The sequence below is a fragment of the Pteropus alecto genome, unplaced genomic scaffold (assembly GCF_000325575.1).
Source record: "Pteropus alecto unplaced genomic scaffold, ASM32557v1 scaffold110, whole genome shotgun sequence".
Classification (NCBI taxonomy): Eukaryota; Metazoa; Chordata; class Mammalia; order Chiroptera; family Pteropodidae; genus Pteropus; species Pteropus alecto.
The window spans coordinates 8,736,707-8,752,369 of NW_006431920.1; positions in this window are offsets into that span (position 1 = coordinate 8,736,707).

Here is a 15,663-nt window from a genome sequence, read left to right on the forward strand (position 1 = left end):
GCAAGTTAGAAAAAGAAGGTTGGCTTGGTAAGCTAAGCATTTTTTAGCTCCTAGAATATAATTATGTCCGCTAATTGAAATCCATGTTTTATTTTAAAAAGAAGCTTTTAGTTATATTTCTTCCTACAGAGAATACACCCTCTGTTACATTTATGCTATCGTTTATTCATTCTCCCATTCATCCAACTTTTAAAAAATCTTTTATTAGAAATTCGATTTCCCATTCAACACATCCAAGAGTTCTTAAATAGGAGACAATGAGTTGCGTTTGAAGAACTCGCTGTTTTTTCAAAGGGAGAATAAAAGTATGCTTGACATAGATTCAAGGCAGATTTCAAGGATGCCAAGGAGGAGTTCTTCCTATTTTGACCAAAACACGCAAACAAACAAGCAGTCTAATATCAATTCCCAGTCTGACCAAAACAAAAGGAATCTAAAATCTCTGGTCTGGCAGTGACCTTAGCAGATTCCCACATTCTAGAGGCTGGCATCTCACTTATTGGCAGCTCACTCTTGAGAGCCACGTCTAAGGAATTTGTTCAGTATGTCAATGGAAACACAGAAAAGAAACAGTGGTCCTAAAGGAAGATAGCTTGACTGAGGCCCAAGGATAAGGGTAAACTGACATGTTTTATTGTCCCGTAGTTTTGAGGATTCTTTGGGTTCTCCCTTGGAGTTCACTTTCTTAGTCATCCTCTAAGAAGTCCATCTTTTGGAATTTGGGGGAGGGGTGGGATAGGTTCAAGGACTCAGCTGATCCTGCTGGGATACAGTTTTGAACATCTAAATACTGCAGATGTTGGAACGCTGGCATTTTGCCATCCTCTCGATCTATTGATCCACACCTGCCAAACTATTTTTTTTTTGCATTAATTAAGGCACCCAGTTGCTAGAAGGTTTTGTTTTGCTTTGTTCTTAATAGTCATTTACTACTGTGCCATTCTGCACTGGGAGAATTAGAAGCTAGGTGCTGCTGGTTGAATGAATTGTTCTGTGTGTATATGGCCAGGTCAACATTTGTGAAATGAAAAGACGAGGGGCATCCATGCTGTCCATTTTGCCATCTTTACAATGAATATTGATCACCACACATCAGTGCAGCTGGAGCAATTACTGGTAATCATAGAAATGGCCAAAATGAATTGATTGACTGTTGTTTCTTCCAGTTCCCCAGCTGTGTAACCAGCTGCATAGCTACAGTCCAAGATAAATCCTGTTTATGGGGTTCTGAGGCTTTTTGATCATGAGACCACTTGTGAAAGGCTATTAAATGGGCACTTGAGGACTCCATCACATTTTAGAGCACCTTTGAGGATGTCTAACTCACGGAGGAAGTAACTATTCATCCACCAGGATCCCATCCAATGACATTGCCACCACATGATGTACATCAAGGCCAAGCCAGATTTAAAACAACTGGAAAATACTCTAAATTCAGTAAGCATTTGAATTCTGGCATTGTGGATTACCCACCCTGCAGCCAGGTGAAGTTTACCAATAAATTAATTTAAATAATAGTAAAAATGATATATTTTAATTCATTTACTTACAGTAAATTTATACTTGTTACATTTTTAAATGGACTCAAGAGAGTGACACACACACAAGTATTAAGAAAAACAGATGACACAATTTTTCATATCTACAAATATTGCTTATGACATGTGGGTCACTGAACAGTATTTAAAGTCATGTGAACTGCTAGATGAGACCCTTACCACTGACAAGTTCTGTTATTTATTAAGAAAGTTTTGTTAGTTTAACATTGGTTCTGCATGAACAATAGTTTTCTATTTTCTGAGTCATCTTTTTCACTTGCATGAAAGTAGGACACCCTTAGCCCAATGGCAAATGACTGACCTCTCTTATGCCTTCCATCTGCACTACATTCATCAAACCATAGAGTTTGGAATCTGCCGCCTTTTAATGCAATTTAAGTAAGAGAGAAGAGAGAGGGAAGCACTAATAAACCTCTCCTAGGGGGAACTCCATCAACTTCTTGCACCATCCCAGGGATTTGGGTCAGTGAAAGACTAAAGCCATACTGACAACTTATCTTTGGACAAGGGCACACTTTAGTTTGAAAATGGCTCTGTGTCTGCTCATCTTACCCTGTGGAGTTCTGAGTCTCTGAGGTTGTTATAAATAGATGCTTCATATTTTCCCTATACAGATTGGAATGCTCCCTCCCTATTCCAAGGGGAAGCTTCTGAGTTTTGGAATAATGTCTGCTTGAGTGGACTTCCAAGATGGGGAACGGGAATGATGAGTTATTATCAGAACAACTTAACTGGAATGTTAGTGAATATTTTCTTTACCAAAAATTGTAAAAAATGAAAAATCATGGAACACATGGCTTAATAGTAGGGCAGGATATTGGCAATCAGGACTGCCCAGAAGTCAAAACTCTTCTTGAAAATCCAAAACACATGGCCCTGACAGCAATAATCCAAACTGATTTCCAAATGGTGCCACAGTGATTGCAAAACATTTGAAATTGACACCTAAAAGGGTTAGATAAAAACAATTATTTGGGACAAAAATAATTCATATTACTATGTTTTAAAATTGAAGTTTTAAAGTATATTTATGTATGATTTCTTTGTTTAAAGCACTTGGACTTCGATGTGCAAAACATGAGTATTTACATTCCTTTTCGGGGGTTAAATGTAATTGTGGCTTTCTATAATTCCTACTTTTCAACGAGTTAGCATTCAAGTGTGCTCTTCGTTACAAAAGATGGAAAGAATTTATTTTGACATATGATGTTCACCCTTCAGCTAATTCCACTATTAGTTCTTGATCGTTAGTGCTAATGAGGAGAAACAATGTGAGAATAATCCAAAAATAGTAGGTAATCCAGAAGGCATGTATATTTGACTTACAATATTTTATATTTATTTTTGGACATGGGTATGTCTGATGTTATTGGCATTGTCATTATTTCAGATAGTTTAATTAAGTCATATTACAAAGAAGTAGCTCAGAATAAGCAATAAAATATTTCAGAACCTACTTTATTTGGAACTTAATGGATCATCATGAATCTAGGCAATGCTAGTATATTCTGAGCTCTCAGCAGACAATTTTTGCAACCAATCTATCTCCTCACTTTAGGTTCTATATTCCCATTTCATTACTCTGTACCTTTGTTGCTTATGTAAATCCCTGACGTTCTAATCGTTCACTGAAGGAGAAAGACAAGTGAAAACAAATAAAACACATAGTTTTTATATCAAGGATCTTATACTGAAGAGTCAGGATTTGGTTTTAGAGTCCTTGAGTCAAAGTCTTAGTTTTGCTGGTCACTACTCTGAGATGTTATACAAATGAACTTGTTTCTTTAGAACTCAGATTCCTCATTAGTAAAATGAGTGAGTTGAAACATGTTTAGTGCTTTCCCAAGGGGTTCCAAGTTCCCACAGAATTTCCTTAGACTGTAAGAAAGACCTTGATAAAAGAGGATGAAGATATTGTGGTTGAATGGGCAGTTTTGGTCCTTTCTCCCTGGTTCATAATAAGCAATGATGTATGTATCTGTTGATATATTGGTTGCACTGATATTTCATGTAACATTGTTTTCGGGGGAAAAAATGAAAGGGAAAAGAAAAATTGAAAACTAGACAACTCTTTCAGTTCTAACATTCTTAAATTACAATCTGGTTAATTGGAAGACCATGAATCCCTTAGGAGTGTTTATAAAGCAGTGTACAGCAAATTAGACACCTCATAGCAATGATGACTGGTGATCTAAGGTTGAGTAATGTCAGACTTTACAGTCAAATTAGGGTTGGGAGAGCTTGGTTAAACTGGAAACTAAATGTGTGTATAAATAGATAAATAGATGGATAAGTAGATATGAGAGATGAATTTATAACTCAAATAAAAAACAAATAACTTTTAGGTAATATCGGTGGCATTCTGTGGCATTTTAAATGAGTATTAAATGTAACACAATTAATTTTTATGGGTGTTTGATTTGAGGCAATGAGAATTCCTGGCAACTCTAGATGGTCATGTAGAGTGAGGACAAAAGGGGCTATTGATACAGAGAAAAAGAAGCTCCCGTTCTTCCCATCCAGCCCATGGGTTTCCACATTTTCCGAGACACTCACGTTTGGTCATAAAATTGTACAACTATTGACCACGTTCGAATGCTCCTTTCTCTTTCAAAGGATTTTTTTTTCTTTTCTTTTGAAAAGCACATGAAATGTAAACTGAACAAATATGTTTTGAATATCTTTTTATACCTTCTTATATATTGCCACAAATCATTCTAGCTCTTTCTTAAGGGATCCATTTCCATCTCTTTACCAGCATATTTCAAAAATAGAGTAAGAAATGGCTCGGATATTAAGAGACAGCTTCATTTTGGGTCCTAAATCCTTCTGTTTCTCTTCATCATCCCAGAATGATCACAAGGTCTTCTGATAGAATATGAGAGCAAAAATAAAGCTGTTTGGCAACCACTTGACTCAATGTGTTCGAATCTCCCGGTAACCAAATGTTTTACAGATGCTTCATTTAAAAAAAAAAAAAAAAAATGTGTGTGTATGCTGGAAAAGAAGGATAAGAGTGAATGCAAAACAAGTCAAAGCAAGGAGAGAAGGTTTCCTTGGGGAATACAAGCAGAATGCTTCCTCCTCTTTCTCTACATTCTTTTATTTCTCTACATTCTTTTATTGAGGATTTGAGCACTTTCAGTTCTTTCTGGCAATGACTCCCTTGGAGTTATTTCTGGCAAAAAAAATCGAAGGTTGCTCTCCTTTCCACAGAAATTACTGGTTGAAAGTGGTGGAAACTTTAAAAAACCAAATTGTGTTTTTTTATTAAAACACACACATACAGATGGGGGTGGGCGGGGGAGTGGGGGGAAAGAGAGAGAGAGAGAGAATAATTTTTTTTTTACTTAGCTATGGATGCCCCTCTTTTTCCTAACTTTGTCCATCCTCCATAGAATCCTCTACCAAAAATAAAAATATCAGTTGTCCACTGGGAAAAGAAATGGTAAAAAAAAAAAAAAAGATATTAAAGGTAAAGTAACTTTATAAATCTCTTGCTTAAACCTTTAAAGACTCCTCATTGCTGTCTCGATTAAGTCTGGCCTCTCCTTACCTGTCCGACCTTTGCTCCTTAACAGACCTCTTTTTAGGTACTGCTTCCAGCCTTGCTGATGTCCAGTTTGGGGATTGCCAATCTCTCTTTCATTTCCTGGTCTGAAAAAATCTACATTGATCCTCACCATGCATCTCACCCTCGACTTGTCTGGTTGCAGCAAAAATATACTTTCCCATGAGAAGTGCTCTCTCCTGCATGAAAACCTCTTACCCCATTCCCCTGTTAATCTTGTTACACTCTATCGTGATCACATGGGTAATGGTATAATATTTTCACAATACACACAGATAACGACTCTAATTTAAATACGGATTCTTATAATTCACCTTAATTTCTACCACATGCCTCTATTTCCACTTAAGAACAGAAAATGCCATTTCTTTACTTCTAGGTAAAGTCAATCAAACTAATGATTATTTTGTTATTTAATGTGATAATATCAGCCAGTGATCTATTCAGCTCAAGTCTGGGTCCCTCCTCAACCCTAGGGATTAGCTAAATTTAGAGGAGAATTCACAGTAATAGGCCAATTAGAATAGCTAACTCTTAACCGGGCCTGCTAAAAGTTTTTATATATCACTTAGGTAGCACTATTATTAGCTCAGTGAATAGGTGGCTCAGGTTGGATTTGAACCTGGATTCTGTGGTTCAGACCTCTTACAGACTCACCTATATGATCTCCATGAAGCTGGAGTTCCAAACCAACTGAACCAGACTCTTTCCTTCTGAGTCTGCATAGCAGGTGATCAATCAATATTAATTGAATGGAAAGAGGAAAAGAAGAAAAGAAGGAAGAGGAGAAAGTAAACAAAGAGCCAGCAACCTGCCGTTAAAAGGCAACCAGAAATGTCCTTTCCCTTTCCCAATGTCTGTCATCAAGCTGGCTATCCTGTGGCTATCTTCTGGAACAGTCTGCAGATTCAGTGAGAAACTGTCAAATATCACCTACATGTTTCTGCTTGCTGGAAAGATATAGGGGTATAAATCTATTTATGTGCAACTTCTGCATTTTTTAAAGGAATTACTTTGTCATCAAGTTCATAAATTCTCAGGTCTTGAGAGGCTGGCAGAGGTAAAAGCAGAAGCAGAGCCGGGTGGGACTGACCCAGAGGACTGGCTGCTGCAGATCTGACTTAGATCTGGGAAGGTGTGAGAGTTCATCAGAAGAGCAGCCAGATACAGCAACAGCTGGGGAATTCAGGGTAGCTGTTGACTGCAGCGCACTGCAGGGAACGCTGGAAAGCGAAGGGGCTCCTACCTGCTGGATGCTGCAGCGTTAGCTTGCACGTAACCTCCAGTAGCTTTCTGGGTGTCATTTTTCCCCCCTCACCTAAAATGAAGGCCCTGCTCTGAATAATTGCTTATATTTTCACCGGGCTCTGTGGTCCATGCTTGGAACATGCTGCCTTGTGTATCTAAGTGCCCACTCCCTTGGCAGATAACAGCTCAGAGCTGTTGCTGAATATTTTTCCAATTCTTTCCCAGAAAAATGTATTGTAGGGAGGGTGTGGATCGGGGGCATGGAGGGTGAACCTTCTGAGTTATTTGTATTTGCTCCTTCCCAATTAGTTCTAAGCTTTCCTAATCCTTGAAAGAATAATTACCACACATTCCATTAGCTGTTCTGTGTTCCCCTTAGAAGCTATTTTCAGGCTTGAATGAACAGTGGGTAATTCCAACAGAACAAGAAATGGGCCAACTATAGGAATATTCTAGTTGTTTCTATTGTATTGATCTTTCAATTAATACAAAAACAAACTGAACAATCGAAGTAAAAAGTTATTTTATTTTTCTCTTTTACATTGAGCTGTAATCAAGAAATTGTGTAAAGGTTAAAGAAAGAACTGTAGTATAGAAAGAAGATAATAGTTCCCTTTTGTTCCTTGATTTTTTTAAAAGATACTTCATCAAATGATTCTCCATAATTAATAATTGCAAATAATTGCAACACCAGAGTTTCTTCTATTCATCTTACCTAGTATCACTGGGTATCTGAGAATTTTACTACATCATTATGTAAAGAACTTTTTAAAAAGAAGTCACTGGTTAACATCGATGCTATCAATGTAATATCTTAGTTGTGGATTTTTGCCCTCAATGATCATCATTAATAAATCTGAAAAAACACACGCTCTGCAAGTCAATCAAAGTGGGAATCTAATTATCCTACATGATCTCCCATTTGGATTTAGGGTGCTAAGCCACTTTCCCTCTGTTTCTTTTGACCTCCAAATTACAGTCAGCTGTTTCCGGTGGGTTTATTACAATCAGAAAACAACTGATTTCTTCTGCTCCCAAATCTCTGAGTCTAAAGCATCATCTAGCACTTCTGTCTAAAAGCCGTTGACAAAGTCCCAGTTAGATAAGATAGTGAGGCGAGGGAAATATTCACTTCTAACTCTCTCTTTCTCCGTGCTATGTGTTCTGAAATGCTTACATCCCTTCTTTTGCATATGCAATTTTGCCATCTCCCCAGTGGAGAAGAGAATTGGGTATATATATATATACACTATGAAGATACATACTGATTAATATACACTATGAAGATACATACTGATTAATCCTAGAAATGTCTAAAGTAAAATCTTTAAATATTGTAGGCATTACAATGGGGGAGAGATGGCCAGTAGCCTCCCTTGGTCAATGATATTCACAAAGATTGCTGCAATGATTCCTCTCAAATGCTTTTTTTCATTTCCTTAAATTTAGATTTACCCTGTGACTTGCACCGACCAATAGGATGTGGCAGAAATGATATAATGTGGCTTTGAAATCTGGAACTCAAAAAATCTTGCAGTTTCCTCTCCTGCCTTCTTGCAATCCTGCAACCATGATGTGAAGAAGCCAGATTAGCCTCCTTGAGAAAGAGAGGCTACTTGGAAAAAGTGGCCTGGCCAACAATCAGTACTTGCTGTCGAGCATAGCAGTGAAGCTGTCTTGGACTATCTGGACTCTTGTAACTTCTGTGCTTTATGTGTTTATTACGGTGAGCCAGTCACTGGCTCACCATGAATGCTGTCTGCATGAGTGGTGGATGACTTGTCTTTTTAGTTCACAGGTTTTTAAATTAAGCAACCATGCCTGAAGAGCCATGCTCAAGGAAACTCATGTGCAGCCAGACTTAAAGCAGTTAGCAAAATCGTAGACTTCAAGCCTGATGCCATCACGACACGAGATTTGGAGTGAGGGGTTCTCTAGAGATGATGAATATGTTTTGTGTGGGGGAGAAATACGAAATATTGTGACTAGAGATAAGAGTGTGGTAGATAATTTAATGGGAAAAAATTCTGCCCATCTCCATCTGCATACCCACTTCAAAGGAAATGAAGACTTTCCTTGTACTCTTTGAAGAGCTAGTCTTATGATTTGCTTTGACCAGTAGAACGATACAGAAGTGGCACCGTGCAAATCCCAAGCCTAGATCTCAAGAGGCTTTGCGGTTTCTACTCTCACTCTGGTAGAACAGTGATCTGAGGCTATGATATGAGGAAGCTCAGTCTAGCCTACTGGCAGATGAAAAGCCATGAGGAGCAGCGATGAGCTGTAGCATCTAACATGATCTAGACAAAATAGGTGGCAGACAACTCCATCAAATGTATGATTGGGGCAACTTAGACCTAATATTTAATGAATAACTAAAAGAAAGGGCATTCTATATATAGATAATTAAATTTACAATATAATCGTAAGTAAAACACATTGCAAAAGGAGAATGGTATGACAGCGCTTGTGTCATGTACATTGTAGTAGGCAGCCTCTAAGACGACCTTCGCTGGTCTTTTTTTCCTATTATTCACACCCTTGTGTAATCCTGACTCCTTGAGTGAGAGCTGGATTTATTGTTTCTTTCTTAGAAATACAATATGGAAGAAGTGATGGAAAATGAATATTACTTCGGATATTGACTTATAAAAAGAAAAAGACTGTGACATACCCTTCTTTCTCTCTTTCTCTCTCTCTTTCTCTCTCTATCTCTCTCTCTCTCTCTCTCTCTCTCTCTCTCTCTCCCTCCCTCCTTCTCTGCCCCTCTCCCTCTCTCTTCCATTCTCTTATCTTCCCTTTTCTCTCTGGGTCACTGGTATTGAGGGAAGTGATCAGTCATGTTGTGAGCACCCCACATGGCATGATGAGAAACTGAGGCCCCTAGTCCAGCTGAAGCCTGCCAATAACCACATAAATGAGCTTGGAAGCAGATCTTTTGGCCTTATTCAAGTCCTGAGATGATCGCAGCCTTAGAAGACAGCTTGATGGCAACATCGCCAGGGACCTGGAACCAGGGGCACCTAGCTAAGCATCAATTTAGTTTCCTGACTCACAAAAACTGTGAGCTACCATTTGTTATATTAAGCTGCTAGATTTTGGGGTAATTCGTTATAATAAAACAATAGATAACTAATACATACATATTACAGTTGATATAGCCATTCATTCAGAAGATACTAAATTGAGCATTTGCTATGTCTTACTGTAAAGAAAAATGGATTTTGCTCTTCTTCATAACCTGTTTCCACAACCAGAATGGACATTTTTGGAACACAGAACATCATCCCTGGAATTCTGTTGGAAAGCAAGAAAATGATTTTCCTCTTGTGTGAACACTGGAGGGGGCTGACAATTACAGGAGCTCTCACTAATTCCTGTGTTTGTTAACTGTGAGATGGCTCGTTCAATAAAGAATCACCTGTAGCGTTACCTATGCCTTCACACTGAATGAATTTTAATGAAACTCTAAGAGCTATATAGGAATGTGTTGGCACAGAAAGCCAGCCTAAACGTGGCTGGGGAAAGACAGTCCCCATGCATGCTTCAACATTTGCAATCCAGTGGAATAAATAAGACAGACACATAAATAACCGTGAAATAAAATACGCTAGAGGAGATTGTAGGAGAGAGAGAGATCCTTCTGCCAGATGATATGAGGGCCTTAAAAAGAATTCTGAAAAAGGAATATGAGGCTTTAACAGAATTTCAAATAGCAGAAATAGTTGAAACTAAGGTCCAAATTTTTGTTCGTTTGTTTGTTTTAAATTTTACTTTTCATGGTATTTGGTCGCGTGTTAGCCTTGGTGTCAGGCAGGGAGGAATAGTGAACAAGTAAGTGATCTTTGACTGCATGTATGTGAGATCAGCTGTGAGTAGTGGTGACTCTCCTTCTCTTGTCCTCTTAATTAGATTTGGGGGAATGGTGACTCCATGTGCAGTTGAGTTTTCACTAAAGATCAAAATTCAATTTTTCTAATTCTTTTTAAAATCGTGATAAGATATTGAATCAAAGTGAAAGGCATTTTATATAAAGAAGGGTACCAGTAATTAAGACAGTAGAAGTTGCCAAAATTCTTGGATGAGCTCACAGAATATTCAAAGCTAGAAATTAATGTGATCTGTTCTTGAGGTTTAAAAACTTTAAAGGAGCTGAACATTTGTCAGTGTCTTCTGGCTGACCTTTAAGAGACCTCGTATACCTTCTAAAGCCAGGTAATTTGATTGAGAACGACAACAAAAAAAATCTAAAACGATAATACAATTTACCAAATAGAAGTTCAGACTATATATATTAGTATTTTTCATATGTCTTAAAATCACACTATTAATGTTAAGAATGTTAAAAATGAAATAGTGATCATGAGTTAAGGGGGAAAAGTGTTATTTTGAAGCATGCATATAAGAACCAAAATGCAACATTTATCAATATTTTGAAAGCGAAATGTGATTAGACTCAAATGTAATATAGAAGAAAACAAATTTTGTAATAATAGGAATAAATATTTACTACTGCAGTTAGTAAATAAAAGTAGATATTTAATATCATTTTTTATTTTTTGAAATAAAAAATTGTTATTAAGTGGATGATTAATTTCACAGTCGAAGACAAATAGCCTTGAACATGCATTCTAGCATGAGTAAAGAAATGGTAGAAGGAAAATCACAGATACTTTTCTATAAAATTTTCTAAGCAAAATATAGGTGGCAAGAAAGGTTCCAAGAATATTGATTTTCTGTTATATTATTTACTTTGATGTTCCAGAATTGTTTCACATTAATATATTGTTATTTTTTTGAAGTAAATCACCTTTCAGTGTCTGCAATGTATTAAGTAGAGATACCTGTTAGTAACCAAACCTAAATATTTTTGATTTTTTTAATGGCAGGCTATTATAAAGTCACTTTATTAAAATGAATATAATTATTTTATGCTTAATTTATCTTTTATAGGGCAGAGTTTATTAATCTTTATTTTCTAAGGGTATTAGGCAAATTCTTAAATCTTAAATTAATAAAATCCTGCCTTTCAGAGAATCTGGGAGCACCCATTTTAAGAGAAGAGAGCATTTGTGATGCTAATGAGTAATGGTCAGCTAATGAGTTAGGATTTAAGACTGCATTCAGCCTTACAGAATTGAATACAATTATAGTCTCTCCTCTATAAACCACCCAAATGAAGAACCAAAATATGGATAATCCAACACCCTTCATAGGTGTAGTATAGGATAGTTATAGCTATTTTTTTCTCGTTGTTTCTGAGTTCCATTCTATGTTATAGTTTGTGAAGTATTTGCATTAGCGTGTATCTACCAAATATTAAGGTTTGATGGCAAAAAAAAAAAAGGTTGTTTTTTTTTTTTTTCCTCCCACACAGTTAGTTAATACTTCCATTTGAGAGGAAAATAGAAACAAAAATAAAATTCGATTTAAGTAATATCTGAAATGTGCTTTACTTAGTAAGATATTTTCCTGGTAAGTAGCAAGAAAAAAATTTTTTAAGAATAAAATTATATTTTAGACATATTAAGTTCTATTTAAGTAAACTATTTTAGAGAACAATGCTTTTATTTGGATTCCATTACAAATTTGCTCATTTTCTTTTTTCTTTTTTTCTTTTTCTTTCTTTTTCTTTCTTTTCCTTGGCTATTCTTAATGAAAGGGAGAAATAAATGTGAACTTTGGAGTGCATTTCTTTATATATTTAAAAAAATCTCTAGGGCCAAAATCAGATAGTATGGGACTCTAAGTAGTTCTAAGTTTTTAGAGTCTCCTAGAAAAGTCTATTTCTATTTCTGAGGTAATAATTCTTTTGAATGACTGACTCCATCTTATCACAGAAAAATTAAATGAGATGTCTTGCTTACACATCCCTCGTAAGCAGAGGACTCCATTAAAAATGCAGTTACAAGCATTTTCATAGGCTGGAGGGTTTTTGTGTTTTGTTTCATTTTTTGTTTTTTGGTCATGTCCAGGGAAGCTGTGGTCAGAGAGCTGAGGCCTAATATGAAAGAACCCTGTTACAGCACGTCAAAATGACCATTATAAAAGCTCCTCTAAAGTTGCTATTTTTACATAAAAGACCTGAAAGCAGCAGGCACCTATAATGTAATATTATGCTTAGCACCTGGAGGTAAGCTTACCGCAAGGTTTAGAAAGAATTACATTTTCTTTATTTCTTTAGCACCTCTCTTATCTTCTTTTACAATGTTGCCTGACTTCTTACAAAAAAAAAAAAAATCAGCCCAGTTTTTCTGAGAAATTAGGGGAAGGTCATACAAGACTATCTAAAGACCTGCTTAGAAAAAGCTCTCTTTGTAGCTGCCTACAAGCCATAGCCCACTGGATAAGGACTGAGAGCAGGATCACTCGAATCCATATTGCTTAGAGGGAAGTATTTTAGATAATAACTTTTACTCCTTCCCTTATCAATAAACCTTCTGAAGTCTTGGAGATTACTAGTACAGATATGTCAGCTATGACTACTCCTTCCCATATTCCATTTTTGTCTCATATTTTCAGAACTTACCTAAATTCTCAAGAATGATGTTAAATAATTATTGGAAACTCTATTGAGTACCTCGGATTCTGTAGCACAGAGTCTGTAATTAGCAAACGACTTCCAGTATTATCTCTGGCAGTTAAGCTGCAAAAAAGGTCTGATAGTGTTCCCCCTTCTTTCCTAAGATATGAAGATCCTAGGACATCAGATGATGCCTAAAAAGCTTCTTAGTGGTGAGTGCCTTATAATTGGAATTACTACCTATCCAAATATCTCAGTGGAAAATAATTGTTTATAATACATTTCTATACAATAGCAAGTTTCTCTTAAAATCAAGTATCAAAAATGAATTATTTGTTTGATGACATTTTATCAAACCACCTTCTAGAAATTGTAGGATTATAGAGGAACAATTAACCAGTATTTGTCAGCACAGGTATTACATTATATATAAGAACTCATCTACTGTTTTTGCATATACATTAAGATGAAAATCAAATGTGGAGGTCTGCCTACATCTAGGAGCTGGATAACTTTGAACATGATATTAGACGTGATATGGACTCTATGCTTCAGTTTTTTTTCAACTGTATAGTGCAGATGATAATAGTATCCACCTTACAAAGTTTGGAAGAAAATGAAGTCAATTCCTACATGTTCCCTCAATGAACATCAGCTCTTACCGTTTGCTTTCTCCCAGGGTTGCTAGTCAGCACAGATATGCATCAGCCTTCTTTCAGGCCACCTTGGTTTGAATCTCATTTTTGTTTGTTTACTAAAAGTACAATTAGGTCTTTCATTTATTAAATTTAAATTTCTAACTTGCTTAAATTATTACTTTTTCCAAAAATATTTACATTTGAAGACATTAAAAACCTTGAGTTTATATTTTAAAAAACCTAGGTTTTAGACTTAGATTTTGCTCCTATGACTTACTACTTGTGTGGTCTTGAGCAATTTAGTTAACTCGGTGGTTTTTATCTGAGTCTTAGATTTTTAATCTGTTAAATGAAGATAGTAATATTTACCTCAGAGATTATTGAGAGAAATTAACTGGAACCTACTAAATAAAGATGAATTTGTCGTATACTTCCAGTTGCAAGAGAGAAAATCTAACTCCAACTGACTTAGGCAAAGAAAGGGATTCGTCAACTCATTCCTGAAACTTTCAAGAAAGAACTGGTTTCCACACACCTGGAGCCAGCTGCTCAAGTAATGCCCTCAGGGATTAGCTTCTCTCTGTTTTTGATTCTGTCTTCTGAGTCAACTCCATTCTTGGGCAGCCTCTGTTTTGAAGATGTCCTTATGTGAGCCATACGCGAATATCCTCAGAAATTCAAGTTTCGTGAGGCAAGCGTCTTCTCTTCTCAAAGACTCTAACAGAAGCCTGTATTACATCTCATGGCTCTGGTTTTGGTTCACACGGCCATCCTGACCAAACACCTGTGGGCAGTGGAGACCACGTGACCCACTTAACCAGGCCTGGCTTTTGTGCACATTCTGACATGAAGTGAGTCAAATTGGGACTGAGAGAACCTCATTTAATTCCCTCAATAATTGAAATTGTTATAACTATTATGTATTACATATAGTGCAATAGGTTGTATATGTTATACATATTAACATATATTGTATGTAATAAACACATGTGTGCTGTATGTGATATGTTTTATACACTTTTTTTTAAGAAAGATGCCACCTTTGTACATAAGTATTTGAGAGTAGTAACAGTGGATGGTTAAAGAAGAGGGCAAGTTTTACAGGCTAATTTTACATCTGGCACCACTGGTTTATTGGATCAAATACAAAACTCATAAGAATGTGGTTAATACTGTGTATTGCATTTGGTAATGCATTTTGTTCATTTTATGCCCCCTTTAAAGTGCATATCTGTGCGTGTCACTTTCAAACTAGCACCAGGGGCTTTATAAACATTATAGTACCACTGTACAAAGCTGCCAAATGAGTATTTTGAAATTTAACTACAATACAGCTGGCCACAGATCTACAAGTGTTTTTCTTTTTTTAAAGAAAACGAAAAAGAAACAACAGGTCTGGTGTCTTTATTAGTGAGTCCAGGTAGAAACATTTGTTCAGAGGGCCTGGCCTGATTATCAGCGATTGTTCACAGAGTTTCTCCTTTTGTCCAGTACCACAGAGTGCCTTAAACGCACAGCCTTTCTCTGGGGCATACTGTGGAAACACTTTAGGTGTCTAAAGAAACCAGAAGGTTCTCATTAGCCATCATTCCTCAGCTACCTAAGGGGAAAACAAAAAGTTCCTGACTTTCCCACAGAGGATTCTTGATGTGACCCAAATGGCCGGCACCTAGTTGGAGACAGCTAAGAATTCAACAGCCCTTGTGTGAGGATAAAGCAAGCGTTTCCTTGTGAAAACGAGGTTTAGACATGAATGTTTGCAAGAACTAGATCTGTAAGTCAATTACTCTAAAGCTATTCTTATTACTAGTAATAATAATATTCTGTTCTAATGCCTCTTTTTAAAAAAGTACTCTTGGACCCTCTGAAATTTGACACTGAGAGGTGGTTTTGTTGTTAAAAGGCAGACTTTCTTTCAGGGTCTCGTTCCCAGAAAGACTACAACTGTTGGCTATCTCATTGCATTTCAGATTCGAGAAATTTCCCTTGCCCACCGTCCCCGCCCCACAAGACTGCCACCGGAGGCCTGTTAAAGAGCAAGCTAAGTATTATTTTTTTGCATTGTGTATGGGGCAGCATTAGGCACCCACCCCATAGGTCTCTGGCTAAAATTCCCTCTCTTCC